The 17288-nt window shown below is 35.0% G+C and overlaps 1 long non-coding RNA gene across 1 annotated transcript; it reads right to left on the reverse strand.

Moving 5' to 3' along the window:
* Positions 1 to 12371: 12371 nt before the first annotated feature.
* LOC141621818 (uncharacterized) lies at positions 12372 to 15225 on the reverse strand. Its single transcript, XR_012532699.1, has 3 exons — positions 15122 to 15225; positions 13824 to 13910; positions 12372 to 12422 (listed from the first exon to the last, which is right to left on the reverse strand). It is a non-coding gene; the product is annotated as an uncharacterized LOC141621818 (long non-coding RNA).
* Between the last annotated feature and the right edge of the window lie 2063 nt (positions 15226 to 17288).

The following is a 17288-nucleotide window of genomic DNA, read 5'->3' on the forward strand; positions in this document are numbered from 1 at the left end:
ACTTTAGTCATTGAGAGTGTAATTTTCGTTCTCCTTTGAGAGTGTAATTTTAGTCCATTGAGAGTGTAACTTTAGTCATTTAGAGGATAACCAACCTTAATAGAGATAAGTGTAACTTTAATAGAAAAAAGTGTAACTTTAATAGAAAAAAGTGTAATTTTAATGGAGAAAAGTGTAATGATTCCTTTTTCTTACTCCTTTTCCGCGGTACTAAGCCGTATTTAATCATAATTAGTAAAGATATTATTCTTATTATAGAACTTTAACTAAAATTTTGAAAATGCTTTTATGATTTTCAATGGTTTTAACATTAGTGAATGTTAAATCTCGTTGTTGGTGACGTCCCAATAATGGGTTTTCTCATTTATTGGTGTAGAAATATTTTTATATCTTGATATGAATGTGGATGTTCTTGTCTGATCAACGAGAGTATCACCGTTTCATTGAAAAGATACCTATATTTTTCTTATGATTATATTATTAAGATGTTGTATACTATAATTTCTCCTTCTAAGTTTCGAGGACGAAACTTTTTAAAAGGAGGGGTGATTGTAACACCCCGTAATTTCGGACCGTTAATATATTGCGGAAGTAATTTATTAATCAAGTAGAATTTAATATTAATGTATTTGAAGTAAAAATAATTCAAAGAAATATAATTTTATTATATTTAGAAGAAAATTATTTATTTTGATAGTTTCGAAACGTTTAAAAATAGTTTAAACCGTGTAAAAACTTGTTATTTCGAAAAATGGGCATATCGGGAAAAAAATTACAACTCTTTTGAAAATTGGGTAAACGATTTTGGAAATGGGTCGTATGAGTATTCAATTTTCTTGTAATCTCGTGTTTAAGAAATTTGGTCTTGTCAGAATTTGCAATTGACAAGCGGTTCTAATTATTATCGAAACGAGCCAAAACCGACTCGTGAAAATCCCGACTTAAACCCGCTCCCTTCTTTTCCTCCTTTCCTTTCCCGCGGACACCCCCTTCCCCTTTCTTTTTTTTCTGATTTTATTTGTCCTTCTTCATTCTAATCTATCCCAAACAACAAAACACTATTTCATTTTAAAATCCAAGCTATTTTCACCATAACTTTCTCGTTTCTTGTCGGATTTTCGCATAATTTATATTTCCGGAATCCTCTCGTCGAGATCTATAACCTGGTATATTTTAATTTCAGTTTTCTTGAAGTTGTTTAAAGACGAATTTTGGCACAATTTCGGTTTTTTTGCTTATTTTTGTGTTTTATTTGTTTATTTAGGTGAAGAATTAGAGGACGAGTTTGGGGACTCGTATATTGTCGAGAATAGTGGCTAGTTGCTTGTTAGGGTTTGGTTTTCAAGGTGCTAATTGCTCATTTTCTAGCTTAAGGTAACATATTTCGAGTTACTCGACGAATAATCGTCACATTCTTTGCTTTTTGTATGTTTGTGTGATTTTTGTTTGAGTAGTTAATTTTTCACATGATAAAATGGGTTGCATGCATGTTATTGTTAGTTTTAGTACTCATGTTAGTATAGAAATGGAATGGGAACGATTAAGTAATGCTTAAACCGAGTTAAAATGAATAAAAACGGAAAAATGAAGGTGTAGGGGTGGCGAAAGCGAGCGAGGCCACGGTGGCCCGGTCAGCCGTTGCTTGTTTTGCGGTTTTTCATGCAATATTTGTCATTTCGGGTTTATTAATGTCATAGTTAGTATGAGTTACATATGAATACACTTTTGAATTAAATCATATTAGTAGTAAAAATTATGTTAAAGGTAAAAATTAGGTTTATATTGGAAGTTGCACATGTTAGTATAGGTTAGAAAATGAAATTGTAAAGAATAGGCTCAGAATGAATTATATAGCGATAATTGTATTGTTGGATGATTATCCGAAAATCGAGCCTTGGTCCCTTTGGTGATTCGATGTCAGTCAATTGTGTGATTGGTCACCGCAATTTAACCGTACTGTCGCAGGGTGGGGTTGCGGGTAAAAATTCGGTTGGATGAAATTTTGAATGAATTAGATAATCGGCCTTTTTCTTGTTTTAGGCCATTTATTATATTTTTATTTCACATGTGTAGTTAGTTGATTTAAGTAGCTTCTTATATTGTAGAAACGGCCCTAGATTCCCCGAAACCTTTAATATGGTTAATATTGTTAGTATTGGAAATTGGTATTGAATACTTATTGTTGGATTGTCTATTTGAATAGACATTTATATAGCCTTTCACATGATAGAATGTTAGCATTTATGTTGGTAAGTTGGACTCTTTGCCCTCTTATGGTTAAGTGGGTGTCTTACTTGTCTTGTGTGGTGTGGGCTAAAGTATTCAAGCTGGGACTAGCTAGGACTAGGTCCTAGGTGAGTATTTCGGCCTTCATCATAGATAGGTCTTTATAGTCTTTGACGAGTATATGTTCACTGCTTAATAGCCTTTGTGTTCCTGACTTGGTGGGTTTAAATCCAAGTTGGGGCATGACCTCGTTACTTATTTTGATAGTAAGTGGTCAGCTTAAGTACTAGCCAACCCTTTGGTTGACTCCTTAGGGTACTCACTTTGTTTTAGAAAAATTGTGGGTCTTGGGTGCGGTGGTGTGTATCCGCATGTCTAGGTCTCTGTGATTTTAGGCTAGGGTTGTGTTGTGTCTTGGCCATGTTTTATTAATATTAACCGCTGAGCCAAGATACCGGTTCGATTACCTTCCCTACCTCGTGGTATAGACTCGAGTTACAGAGTGACTATTGACCGTGCTAAGAACTTATGCCTGTCTTTGATATATTGCCCTTTCTTGTATGGTGATTTTATGAATTGTAATAGGTGAGATGTAAGCCGGTTACAATTGATAAAGTTTGGATTACTATTTGTTATATGTTTCACATGATAGTTTAATTTGGTCAGTTTAGGGGTCATAGGTTAGAATACTTGATAATTAAATTGTTTATCATATGGTTTACATGTTACACTACATGTTACATTAAATATGACATTTCGTGGTCGGGTGGACTCGAAGTTACTCCCACGAATTGTGGCTTTCGTGTTTGTATAAAATGCGATTTGACAGTTGATGATGCTTAGTTGGGGTTCACGGACGAGCTAGTGAGCAAGAGAACCTTGGACTTAGTTTGGTTTTTATTTTGTAGAAACCTTTAACTTTTGGTTTTGTATATATTTTAAAGGGACATATGTCTCCCTCTTCTATTTTGGTTTGTATCATTATATCCCCGTGTCGTTAGCGTGGTTATGTAAATAAGTTTATTAGCTTTTGCAGGTTTTTGGCACTCTTAAGTTGGAGATGTTTGTGAATCGGTTTAGGAAAATTTTAAAAATTACAGGTTTTGTCTAGTTGAACCAATTACAAACATATCCTGTCAGTTTTTCTGTAGATTTTACGTTTTTAATTATCGCTAAATTTAAGGGTGTCACAGTTGGTATCAGAGCTTGTTGCTCCCGACGCACGTTTGTGCACCCCACCTAAAATCATTTGACCTTTAAATAATAAACTTGAGAGATGGGTAGGATGGGTAGAGTTAGGATATTTATGTGGTAGTCTGTTTGTGATTGCTATTTGTTAGGTTCTAACCAATTTTCTATTTTGCAAGATGGCTCTCCAAGAAACGTTGATAATGCAATTAGTTATTAATTTTTGTGCCGTTGAAGCTATGACCGTGATCTTATTCGTTGGTGACCAAGGCGAGTGGCGTTCGAATGTTGAAGATTGGTTATGCCAAATGAAGAATGCTTCCACTTTCTTGATACTTCTTTTCGTATTCAGTGTATCTTACCTTAATCATCCAATCTCGTTGTTTATTCGTCTTTTTAATTCCTCTTCTCTCGCCTTGGTAACTACTCTTCTATTCTTTCTCCCGATTCATCCTTGGTTCGTTTTCTTCTTATAATAAGAGTCCTTGTGGACACCTTCCTTTTATTCCGCAGGATAGTTCCCTTGTTCAAGAGAACCCAGTTTTGAGAGAATGTATCATTGAAGGGCGTGAACGAGTTGAGAAATTGATTGTTTAAGGTTTGAGTTGTATAGGAGAATATAACTTGGGATCCTTTGGTTAGTCTTGTTAGTTGTACTTAATATGAGAGCCTAGTGAGTTGAGAAACACCTTGGGATTTATGTCTATTGAGAGCTTGTTTGTTATAGATGTTTGAGCATGGGTACTACCTTAGCACATAAGATGGAATGAACCTGAGCTACTTCATTTGAGAGTCTCGATATTTCTTGTGGAGAATTAAAGGAATGATAGTTAGCCCCGATCCTTGTAGGCCTTGAAAGGAATACAATAGGACATTGATGTTGCTTAATGGATTGGTATTGTACTTTGGAATTAGTTAGTTTGATAAACCTTTTAAGTTGACCAAATCTAGTATAGAGTAGCCCTTGTTGACCTTTCGAAATTTGAGAACACGTGGTTGACCTTATTAATCATATCTGGATTTGGGAATTTTGGTGGAATGTTGTTCGATGTAGTTCGTGAGTTCAAGGATGTGATTCCAATTTATGGTATCGGAGACTAGAAGTATTAAGTGGTGAGATGAAGGAGTAGACAAGCTATGGTAGTTGGGGATGACATAGTAAGTGAAGTTCAATGACGAGAATTGTAAAGGAGATACTTTGTGACATGGGTGGTAACAAATGAATTTGTGTGGTGAATTGATTTTGGCTCTTAGAACCAATTGAGTTGAGGAATACCTACCATTGTGGAGTCCTTGTTAGTCTTATAATTTGGTAGACTTTTGAGGCTTTGTTGAGCACCTTAGTGATGTAACCTTATCATATCAATCATAAGCTGTGATGAGTGTTTGGTAAGCGGTAACCCTTTCATTGTGCCGCTTCTATTCTCCTTTCCTTCTCTTTAACGTTCGTTGAACCTTGTTTTTATGCCAAATTTTACGTATCTTCTTCTTTCCCGAGATATCTTCTTAACTTGTATACCTCTTATTTATGTCAACCGTTATCTTTACGGACCGACTCTTTAGTTTCCTAACTTATCAGATTCATGCACCCTTCGGAAATGTTTTACCGTTTCTCTATTCCATTATCACTCCTTATCTCCTTAGTATAGTTGGTACCTTGTTGACCATGTTTACAGAGTTAGTGAGGTGTGACTTGAGGATATAGGATTGACTAAGTAGTCGAGTTTGTGTTTGGCTTCCATAATCACTTTGGAGATGAGGGTTTGATAATGTATATGTTACCGTGTGAGAAATGTTAAATGTGGGATTATTAGTTGATTTTAGTGAGTGATATTGATTACTACTTGAGGTATGGTATGAGAGTGAGAGTAAGCTACTTTATTGGGAGGTTTTAGCACTTGTTTTGGTAACTAGAAAGGGTAATGGTATGGTTGACACCAATTGTTAGGCTAAGGAACATAATTTCAATTTATGGTTTTAGGAACTCTGAGGTGATAAAGTGTTATTACAATTATGACCTTGTTCCTTGAGAATTTGATGGTAAGTAAGTTTAGGATATCAAATTTAAAAGAATACTCCTTGGGGATGTTGATGACCAGAATGGATTGGTGATGTGATTTGGTATTAGTTGGCTCTTGAGAGTTCTTGAGTTAAGAGAGACTTAGTATTGAGAAGATTTTGTTAATCCTATAGTTTTATAGACCTTGAGGTCGCATCGAGTACTTGAGATGATGGGACGGTGTTGTAGCTGAGTGTAGTTCCGCTTTTGGCAATCCTTAATAAATAAAAGGATAGAGGAACGTGAGATCCTATTGATTTTTCGGATTTTGGGATTGGTATGTTACTACCTTGTTTTGAAATGAAAACCTTGTAGAATATTTGAGGAACCCATAGTTGACACTAGTTGGATACGAATATAACTTTGTTGGAAGCCTTGACCTTAGGCTTGTGAAAGTTGTTTTGGAATGTTATTGTAAATTTGGACCTTATATTTAATCCTTTGAGGAATCTTTCTATTGGAATTGGAATATTGTTGGGAAGTAGGATTGTGAATCTTAAGTAAACCGATCTTCCTAATTCCGATCTCTAACTATTGTCATTCTTGCTATTCTGGCTTGTTCCGGTGTGTTCGCCTTTATGGAACTCATTTGACCATTTGAGTAAAGTGTCTTGTTCGTTGACATCTTTATTGACTTCATCCAAAAATTCCACCTTTAAGAGTTCAATTCCTTCTTGTCTGTTGGGTGTGAGTTTCCTATCGCAACTTGCACTTCTCGTTCCCGAGTTGTTTTCCATCTTGCATAGGTTCTATATAGTTTGAGTAAATTTTTGGTTCATTTTTTTCTTAACTTGGAGTGAAATCTACAAAGTGACCTCTTTCTATAACATTTGAAAATGATTTCTCACTCTCTTTCAACCCTAGTGTTCATTTGGATACCTAAGCTATTTCTCGTTTTGTGTAATGATTCCTTTTTCTTACTCCTTTTCCGCGGTACTAAGCCGTATTTAATCATAATTAGTAAAGATATTATTCTTATTATAGAACTTTAACTAAAATTTTGAAAATGCTTTTATGATTTTCAATGGTTTTAACATTAGTGAATGTTAAATCTCGTTGTTGGTGACGTCCCAATAATGGGTTTTCTCATTTATTGGTGTAGAAATATTTTTATATCTTGATATGAATGTGGATGTTCTTGTCTGATCAACGAGAGTATCACCGTTTCATTGAAAAGATACCTATATTTTTCTTATGATTATATTATTAAGATGTTGTATACTATAATTTCTCCTTCTAAGTTTCGAGGACGAAACTTTTTAAAAGGAGGGGTGATTGTAACACCCCGTAATTTCGGACCGTTAATATATTGCGGAAGTAATTTATTAATCAAGTACTCCCTCCATTCAACTCCACTTTGCAACTATGCTTTTTGCGCGGGTATTAAGAAACGGATTAAAAAAACTATTAAAAGTACATAGGGAAAGGGAATGGTGGAGTTAAAGATATTAAAAAAATATAAAGGTGAGTTTTATGGTGGATTTGTGTGGGGTATGAATGACATTTTTTGTAAATATAGATTTTCAATAAGGATAGAAAGGTCTTTTACATGTCCAAATAAGGAAACCTGTAAAGTGGAGTTGAATGGACGGAAATAGAATACTTGTAAAGTGGAGTTGAATGGAGGGAGTAGAATTTAATATTAATGTATTTGAAGTAAAACTAATTCAAAGAAATATAATTTTATTATATTTAGAAGAAAAGTATTTATTTTGATAGTTTCGAAACGTTTAAAAATAGTTTAAACCGTGTAAAAACTTGTTATTTCGAAAAAATGGGCATATCGGGAAAAAAATTACAACTCTTTTGAAAATTGGGTAAACGATTTTGGAAATGGGTCGTATGAGTATTCAATTTTCTTGTAATCTCGTGTTTAAGAACTTTGGTCTTGTCGGAATTTGCAATTGACAAGCGGTTCTAATTATTATCGAAACGAGCCAAAACCGACTCGTGAAAATCCCGACTTAAACTCGCTCCCTTCCTTTCCTCCTTTCCTTTCCCGCGGACACCCCCTTCCCCTTTCTTTTTTTTTCTGATTTTCTTTGTCCTTCTTCATTCTAATCTATCCCAAACAACAAAACACCATTTCATCTTAAAATCCAAGCTATTTTCACCATAACTTTCTCGTTTCTTGTCGGATTTTCGCATAATTTATATTTCCGGAATCCTCTCGTCGAGATCTATAACCTGGTATATTTTAATTTCAGTTTTCTTGAAGTTGTTTTAAGACGAATTTTGGCACAATTTCGGTTTTTATGCTTATTTTTGTGTTTTATTTGTTTATTTAGGTGAAGAATTGGAGGACGAGTTTGGGGACTCGTATATTGTCGAGGATAGTGGCTAGTTGCTTGTTAGGGTTTGGTTTTCAAGGTGCTAATTGCTCATTTTCTAGCTTAAGGTAACATATTTCGAGTTACTCGACGAATAATCGTCACATTCTTTGCTTTTTGTATGTTTGTGTGATTTTTGTTTGAGTAGTTAATTTTTCACATGATAAAATGGGTTGCATGCATGTTATTGTTAGTTTTAGTACTCATGTTAGTATAGAAATGGAATGGGAACGATTAAGTAATGCTTAAAACGAGTTAAAATGAATAAAAACGGAAAAATGAAGGTGTAGGGGTGGCGGCAGCAGGCCCGGCAGGCCCACGGCAGGCCCGGGTCAGCCCGTTGCTTGTTTCGCGGTTTTTCATGCAATATTTGTCATTTCGGGTTTATTAATGTCATAGTTAGTATGAGTTACATATGAATACACTTTTGAATTAAATCATATTAGTAGTAAAAATTATGTTAAAGGTAAAAATTAGGTTTATATTGGAAGTTGCACATGTTAGTATAGGTTAGAAAATGAAATTGTAAAGAATAGGCTCAGAATGAATTATATAGCGATAATTGTATTGTTGGATGATTATGCCGAAAACTGAGCCTTGGTCCCTTTGACTGATTCGATGTCAGTCAATTGTGTGATTGGTCAGCCGCAATTTAACCCGTACCTGTCGCAGGGCTGGGGTTGCGGGTAAAAATTCGGTTGGATGAAATTTTGAATGAATTAGATAATCGGCCTTTTTCTTGTTTTAGGCCATTTATTATATTTTTATTTCACATGTGTGGTTAGTTGATTTAAGTAGCTTCTTATATTGTAGAAACGGCCCTAGATTCCCCGAAACCTTTAATATGGTTAATATTGTTAGTATTGGAAATTGGTATTGAATACTTATTGTTGGATTGTCTGCTGAATAGACATTTATATAGCCTTTCACATGATAGAATGTTAGCATTTATGTTGGTAAGTTGGACTCTTTGCCCTCTTATGGTTAAGTGGGTGTCTTACTTGTCTTGTGTGGTGTGGGCTAAAGTATTCAAGCTGGGACTAGCTGGGACTAGGTCCTAGGTGAGTATTTCGGCCTTCATCATAGATAGGTCTTTATAGTCTTTGACGAGTATATGTTCACTGCTTAATAGCCTTTGTGTTCCTGACTTGGTGGGTTTATATCCAAGTTGGGGCATGACCTCGTTACTTATTTTGATAGTAAGTGGTCAGCTTAAGTACTAGCCAACCCTTTGGTAGACTCCTTAGGGTACTCACTTTGTTTTAGAAAAATTGTGGGTCTTGGGTGCGGTGGTGTGTATCCGCATGTCTAGGTCTGCGCAGATTTTAGGCTAGGGTTGTGTTGTGTCTTGGCCATGTTTTATTAATATTAACCGCTGAGCCAAGATACCGGTTCGATTACCTTCCCTACCTCGTGGTATAGACTCGAGTTACAGAGTGACTATTGACCGTGCTAAGAACTTATGCCTGTCTTTGATATATTGCCCTTTCTTGTATGGTGATTTTATGAATTGTAATAGGTGAGATGTAAGCCGGTTACAATTGATAAAGTTTGGATTACTATTTGTTATATGTTTCACATGATAGTTTAATTTGGTCAGTTTAGGGGTCATAGGTTAGAATACTTGATAATTAAATTGTTTATCATATGGTTTACATGTTACACTACATGTTACATTAAATATGACATTTCGTGGCTGGGAGGACTCGAAGTTACTCCCCACTGAATTGTGGCTTTCGTGTTTGTATAAAATGTGATTGTGAGTTGATGATGCTTAGTTGGGGTTCACGGACGAGCTAGTGAGCAAGAGAACCTTGGACTTAGTTTGGTTTTTATTTTGTAGAAACCTTTAACTTTTGGTTTTGTATATATTTTAAAGGGACATATGTCTCCCTCTTCTATTTTGGTTTGTATCATTATATCCCCGTGTCGTTAGCGTGGTTATGTAAATAAGTTTATTAGCTTTTGCAAGTTTTTGGCACTCTTAAGTTGGAGATGTTTGTGAATGGTTTAGGAAAATTTTAAAAATTACAGGTTTTGTCTAGTTGAACCAATTACAAACATATCCTGTCAGTTTTTCTGTAGATTTTACGTTTTTAATTATCGCTAAATTTAAGGGTGTCACATATATATATATATATATATATATATATATATATATATATATATATATATATATATATATATATATATATATATATATATATATATATATATATATATATATATATATAGGATCAAATGAGTTAGGTCACTTTAGGTGAGTTACTCCTCTGAATCTGGACCATTCATCTAACATAAGATATGTGGCTGAGATTTAATTTTACATCTCATATATAAACCAAATTTTGACAGTTTGACTTCTTTTTTCCCCCATTTTCTCGGCAGTTTCCATACTTACTGTCTCTCTCTCTCTCTCTCTCTCTCTCTCTCTCTCTCTCTCTCTCTCTCTCTCTCTCTCTCATATTTTGCCTCTCAAAATTTCACTGCGTTCTCCATCTTCGTTCTCCATTTTCGTTCGTTGTTCTTCATTTTCGCCAGTTATTGTGCTCAATTTGTTCGTCCTTCTATTTAATTATCGTCGTTTTCTTTCATAAATCGTTGTTCTCACTTTGTTCGTACTTCTCAACAGGTAAACAATGAGCTGAACTAATTTTTTCCGTTGATTTCGCATGTGTTCTCTTCTTGTTTTCTACTTGATTTTCTTGTGTTTTCTGTGTTTATTCTTCATTTTGTTTAGTATATAGTTTAATTTGTTGTGTTTTTGTTGTTAAATTACATTTTTTTCATTGTCTTCGCATAATTTAGGGTTTCGTAATTCATTTTTTCATTTTGTTATCTTTTGTTGAGGTTTTTCTTTTTGTGGTGAATTCTTGTACATTCTAATGAACATAATGTGTGTGTATTTGGAATTATTTTTGTTATTGTAATATATTGATGTTGTTATTGTAATGTATTTGTGGTAGTTATTGTAATGTAGAAAATCAGTTATTGTAATGAGTATTATTTTAGTTATTGATCTTTGGTTAGTGTTTTAAAGTCAGCTTTTAGTCAAGTCTAGTTATTTTAATATGAAAAGTTTGTTATTATAATATATTGATGTTGTTATTGTAATATAGTGATGTTTATTATTGTAATGTATTGGGGTAGTTATTGTAATTTAGTAATTTAGTTATTCTATACGTAGTATTATTTAGTTATCCTTTTAGTCAAGTCCAGTTATTGTATTACTTTATCCTGATTATTGTATTATTAAAACTCAGTTATTGTATTAGTTGTTGTCATATTTTTTGTGTTTATTCTGATAATTTTGTATTCTGTTGCTCAGTGATAAAAACAAATGGGTCCTAAACGTAATCCCGAAGTTGGTAATAAAGCTGATTTGAAACGCTCAAAATTATTGTTACTTATATTGAACATGTGAGTATATGTGTCATGCCCTCTGTTATGAGTTTCTGTTTATTTCTCCTTTGTTTTGATGTGTCACTCTTTTTATATTCTGCTTGATTTTCCATTTCAGTGCTGCAAACATTAAAGTGAGCTGTCGTCCTAATGGTTTGGTTAATCTGGTAAAACAACTTGGTCCAAATCAGCGAAAGGCTGTCATTGAGATCGGATTTGGTGGTTTGCTTGATTTTAAAGTGAACAGTTTGCCATTGGGTGTTATACCATTGTTAATAAAACACTTTAATGCAACTTCTCATATTTTTCAAGCAAGAGATGTCAAATTTTTTCTGTCAAAAGATGATGTGTATGATGTTTTTGGATTGTCAAACGGTGGTTATAAGGTTGAGGTTTTTTACACTGGACATAGTTTATTATCTTCACAAGAAACGTTGAAAGCTGAGTTCCGGAAGAAGTTTAATGTAGAAGTGACAAATTATGTTATTATCCCTGCTGTTTATAATGCAATTACTGCTATGGGGATGATGGGGGAGATGAATTTTGGAAGCTGTTTGTGCTTTATGCTATGTCCATTGTCCTTGCTCCCCCTTCAAATTATGGAATTGACTTTTCAATTCTTAAAGCGGTGCAAGATGTTTCACGTATCCACCATTTGGATTGGTGTGGGAATGTGTTTGATAAATGAGTCGAAGGTGTTGAGCGGTTTAGAACTGGGTCGTCTACTTTGCGTGGTTACATACTTGTTGTTATGGTGGCATACTTCCATCGTATACATTTTAAGGAATATACAATGTCTTCTGAGACTCCTCTTATCAAGAAATGGGATGAGAAGTTTTTTATTAGTAGGGGTACTGTAACACCCTTAGAAATCGCGGAAAAGTAAACACGTAATTTCTAAATAAAAACTGCATGGATATGTTTGTAATAGGTTCATTATAGTAAAAACCTGTAATTTTTAAAACCTGAACCTGTTATAAAGATATCCAATTGGAAGGTGTCAAACATGCAAGGTCCAAAATAAATCTCATGAATGAAACATCGCTAAAGTCGCGAAATAAAGTTATACAACCCAAATATGAGAAAGGGAGACATATGTCCCTAAAATGTATGTGACATAAAAAGTGTATAAGGTCACAATAAAATAAAACCAATCTAGGTTCCAAGGTTACTTTGCTCGCTAGCTCGTCCATGTAACCCATATATGCATCACCTACCTGTCAATCGCATTTTATACAAATACGAAAGCCACAGTCAGTGGGGAGTAACTCCGAGTTCTCCCAGCCACGAAATGTCATAATTAATATAACATGTAAACATAAAAATATGAATACGAATCACACAATGCCTTAGCATATAGATGCTAGACAATCGTGCTTATCATGTGAACAACAATATAACAACACATAGTCCTAGCATGTAAATACTAGACCGACTCATACTACACTATCATGTGAATCACATAACATCCAGGAATCCAAACTCTATCAACCATAGCCGGCTTGCATCTCACCTTCTATGATTCATAGAATCATCAAACAAGAAAGGACAATATATCAAAGACAGGCATAAGTTCTAGCACAGTCAATAGTCACTCTGTAACTCGAGTCTATACCACGAGGTAGGGAAGGTAATCGAACCGGTATCCTGGCTCAGAGGTTTTATCAAAACATGGCCAAGACACAACACAACCCTAGTCCTAAATCTGCGCAGACCTAGACATGCGGATACACACCACCGCACCCAAGACCCACAATTTTATAAAACCATGTGAGTACCCTAAGGAGTCCACCAAAGGGTTGGTTAGTACTTAAGCTGACCACTTACTCTCAAAATAAGTAACGAGGTCATGCCCCAACTTGGATATAAACCCACCAAGTCAGGAACACAAAGGCTATTGAGCAGTGAACATACACTCGTCAAAGACTATAAAGGCCTATCTATGATGAAGGCCGAAATACTCACCTAGGACCTAGTCCCAGCTTGAATACTTTAGCCCACACCACACAAGACAAGTAGGGCACCCAATTAACCATAAGAGGGGCAAAGAGTCCAACTTACCAACATAAATGCTAACATTCTATCATGTGAAAGGCTATATAAATGTCTATTCGGCAGACAATCCAACAATATCCTCAATGTCATCAATAACCAAATTATGGCTAACCATCAATATCATAATCCATGAGAATAAGCTAAAATGGCAACAAGGCAAGAAGACTCAAGTATAAGGAAACCAATTCATCCAACAACCAACATGTGAAATGATAATTACAAATATCAAGGCATAACATAAAACCTCCAATAACAACCAATCTCACCTCAAAGACAAACCCTCGACCCTAGTCCCGCGACGGGTCATCGGTCAAATCGAGGCTGACCGGTTTAAACCTAGTTTGACCAAACTCGTTCGGTCAATCTGGCCCAGCTCAGAGTCTTTGCCTACTTTGGCCCAAATTACAAAATGTATCACAATGTCATTCTCATGCTATTTCCACTTTCTATCATGTGAAAAACGAAAGTAACACATTATCAATCACCTAAACACTTAACAAACACCAAACACAACATCAACTACTAATGTGACATTAAATCGTCGAGTAACTCGGAATAGTTACCTTAAGCTAGCAAAGAGACAAGCAATAAACTTGAGAAAGCTTCTAAAACCCAAAATTACTCTTCATCTTCAACCACATATGAGGCACCTAAAATAATTATGTGAAAGGACGATATTAACGAATTATCGTTATATAAAATATGAGACGTAAATTAATTTAATTATATTTTAAATAAACCAAACTAGCGTCAAAACAATTTATAGATACGGCCCAAACTCGCGACTTAGCCAGGCCACGGCCAGGCCACTGCCTAGGCCACAGCCAGGCCACAGCTAGGCCACAGCTAGGCCACTGCCAGCTGCTGCTAGGCTACAACAGGCCACGGTCAGGCTACAGCAGGCCACGGCCAACATCCCAACGACAACAACCCATATAAGTGAATTTACATGTATTTGTATAAGAATGAGACGGACATTCAAATAATTTCAATGACCGAATTTGCGCCATGGGCAAACTAATACTACGACTCAAGACCCAAAACACGGCCCAACCAACCATCATACGGGGTTAACACAACCACAAACACGTACCTAAACTAACTCCCCATACCCGCTCAACACAACCCGAACAACCAGATATCATGATTATACGCTCAAAGCTGACGCCAACATTATAATAGTCACTCTCGTCCCAATAATTAATTCAATCTCAACTCTCAACTCCATCTCTCTCATTACTCCGTCCTACTCATTACTCCGTCTCATAATATAATACTCCATAGTAACCAGATTTCCATCTCAATTTCAATATCGATATTGTCAAATATTCCATTAAAGGAATTGCTCAACATTTAGAGTATAACTCTAAGCTACTCACCCACAGACAAGGTCAAAAGGAAAGACAATTAACAATACAATATTAAGTTGCAACCTTAATCTCAAAAACCAATGTCAGCCTACCAACAAAAACCAAAGTTCAATTCCGTAAGCACTACACTTTACGTACATATGACAAGATCTCATTTAAGTGCATTGGTGCTTGATTACAATTCCACAATTCATCAGCAAATAACTCGCATGCTTAAGTGACGGTACCGATGACACACTATTCCAAACTAACCCAATTTAATACCGTCATACATATCTCAAATCAGTCAATTACCTATGTTTACTCACCTTATAATTTAACCCATCTCACCAACAATATAATGACAGTATAGAAAACAAATTTTATAACTACGGATAAAATTAATAATCGCAACTAAAATTGAGCATACAAAATGAGGAAAAGTATAAAGAACTGAGCTGTCTTTTAAGACGACCTTTTTGAAAACTTAGTCAAAACTCAAACTTTATTACCTTAAAAGAACGAGGAAAGGACGAGGAAGCTAATGGTACAAAAATAATGGAGTTTGGTTGAGAAATGAAGGCGGGATCTGGGTTTTTATGTCACGAAAATGGAGTTGTTGTAGGGGATTGTTGTTGCTGCTGTTTGACGCCAGGAAAAGGAACAAGAAAAGGAAAAGGGGAAAAGAAGGTGATGCGTGAGAAAAAGAGGGAGCAGCTAGCTAGCTAGCTATTTATTATACGTACGTTTCTTCATCGTTAAGAAATTTCGCTCGTTTTTAAAACCGTCTCGAGTTAATAAAATCGGTTTTAGTAAAAATTTCAGTAATAAAACGGAATCAATAATAAATAAATTTAATGAGTGAAAATAAAATAAACTCAGCTAGTTAACGTAAATAATACAATATCAGCTTGAATCGGAATTATTAGCGATTTTTTACAAAACTAACGGATATTAATAAAAATTGCTAATTTAGTGAAATAAGCTCAAAATAGCTAATTGGACGGTTTTGTTCCCAAAATCCATCTCGGGTTCACTTAAAACAACTTTCATAAGGACTCGTAAAGAAACAGAAATTATTAAATAAATAAACTCGAACTAACTTCAATAAACTCGAACTAACTTTAAATAAACTTATTAATGATTATTAAAATTAACGTATCGAATTATGATGAAATTAATTAATTAGCTAAGCATATATATATAAATCGTTAAATGATGTAATTAAATTCAAAATAGCAATTAAAAGAATTTTATCCAACTTAATAAAATACTGGGTGTTACAGGTACTTTAGAGCTCAATTCTGGTTCGTTAGGGAATTGGGAATATATCAATGGTGTCTATCCTGTCTACAAACGCTTAAGAGAAGCAAAAGATGATGAGGTAGGTGCAGTCGTTGTTGATAAACCTGAACCTGGGAAAAAGTATCTGGAACTGCTTGACTGTTTTGATACTGATGATGTTATTCGAGCAAAGGCTGCTGATGTAAGTTCCAATCATTCTTCCCATCATTTTTGTAGTTATTGTAAAGGCGTAGTGTAGTTATTTTAAAGCTTTGTAGCAGTTATTTTTTTCAATTATTGTAAAGACTTAGTATAATTATTGTAAAGACTTAGTATAATTATTCTGTCAATCTTTTTGTTTTTCTTAGGTTTCCCAAGCACAATTTTTGATGATGAAGAGGGATGTTGAGATATTTCTCCATTTGTACACGCAACGGAAGAAAGCGATGGGAAAGGAGTGTGGTTCTTCAACAGATGAAGATTCTTCGACAGCCACTTCAGTTTCTTTGACTCTTGCTTTCATTAGTGACGATGATTCTTTGTTCACTAAATATTTCAATTTTATTTGTGAAAAAGCTGAGGAAATGAAACAGGCAGGAAGTAAACTTCCGTTGTATGAAAGTTTTTGCAAGGAGCATGAAAAGGGGAAAGATGAAATGAATGGGGGTTTAGTGTTTGATCCAGAAAAATATAAGGTGGTTTATTCTCGGGAGAAAGGTAAAAATAAGATCCATGATGTAGCGGTTGAGAAACCGAATGAGGAGGTGCCAACTAATGACGGCATTGATAATATTGATGTTGAGAATGATGTCGTGCACTTGAGTAATATGGATGACGTTGTTAACAAAGTTGTCAACGAGGCTTTTGTTGGGGCTAGAATGCAAGATAGTTCTGTTATAAATACTTACCTGCTGTATTCAGACGTTATGCATGAGCATACATTTTTTGGGAATTGTGGTATAGGGTGTGATTTAGATTGTGAATCACCCGATCCTGATGCAGTTGTAGTGTCTGCTTTTTTGTGCGAGTACAAGGAGCTTTTTGCTCCTATTTTAATGCGGAGGAAGACTGTACTTGATTACTGTTTTCTGCACGATCATGATCTACGGATTGGGTAAGCATTATATGTTTTTCGTTTCCTCTTTTTTTTTTGCTATTATATCCATTTTTTAAAAGCTTTATTGTTGTTTGTGTTTTTGTTTTTACTATATAATTTGTTTCAATGTGGCAGGGAGGATTTGGTTGTGTTTTCATTTCACAATATGTTAACTCGAGATGACATTATTTCATTGTCTGCTAAGACTATGATCACATCAAACGTGATTGACTGCTGGTCATTTTTACTTAATGACATGCTGGTCAAGGCTGGGAAAGGGTTATCCCCAACAAGAAGTT

The sequence above is a fragment of the Silene latifolia genome, chromosome X (assembly GCF_048544455.1).
Source record: "Silene latifolia isolate original U9 population chromosome X, ASM4854445v1, whole genome shotgun sequence".
In the NCBI taxonomy this organism is placed as follows: domain Eukaryota; kingdom Viridiplantae; phylum Streptophyta; class Magnoliopsida; order Caryophyllales; family Caryophyllaceae; genus Silene; species Silene latifolia.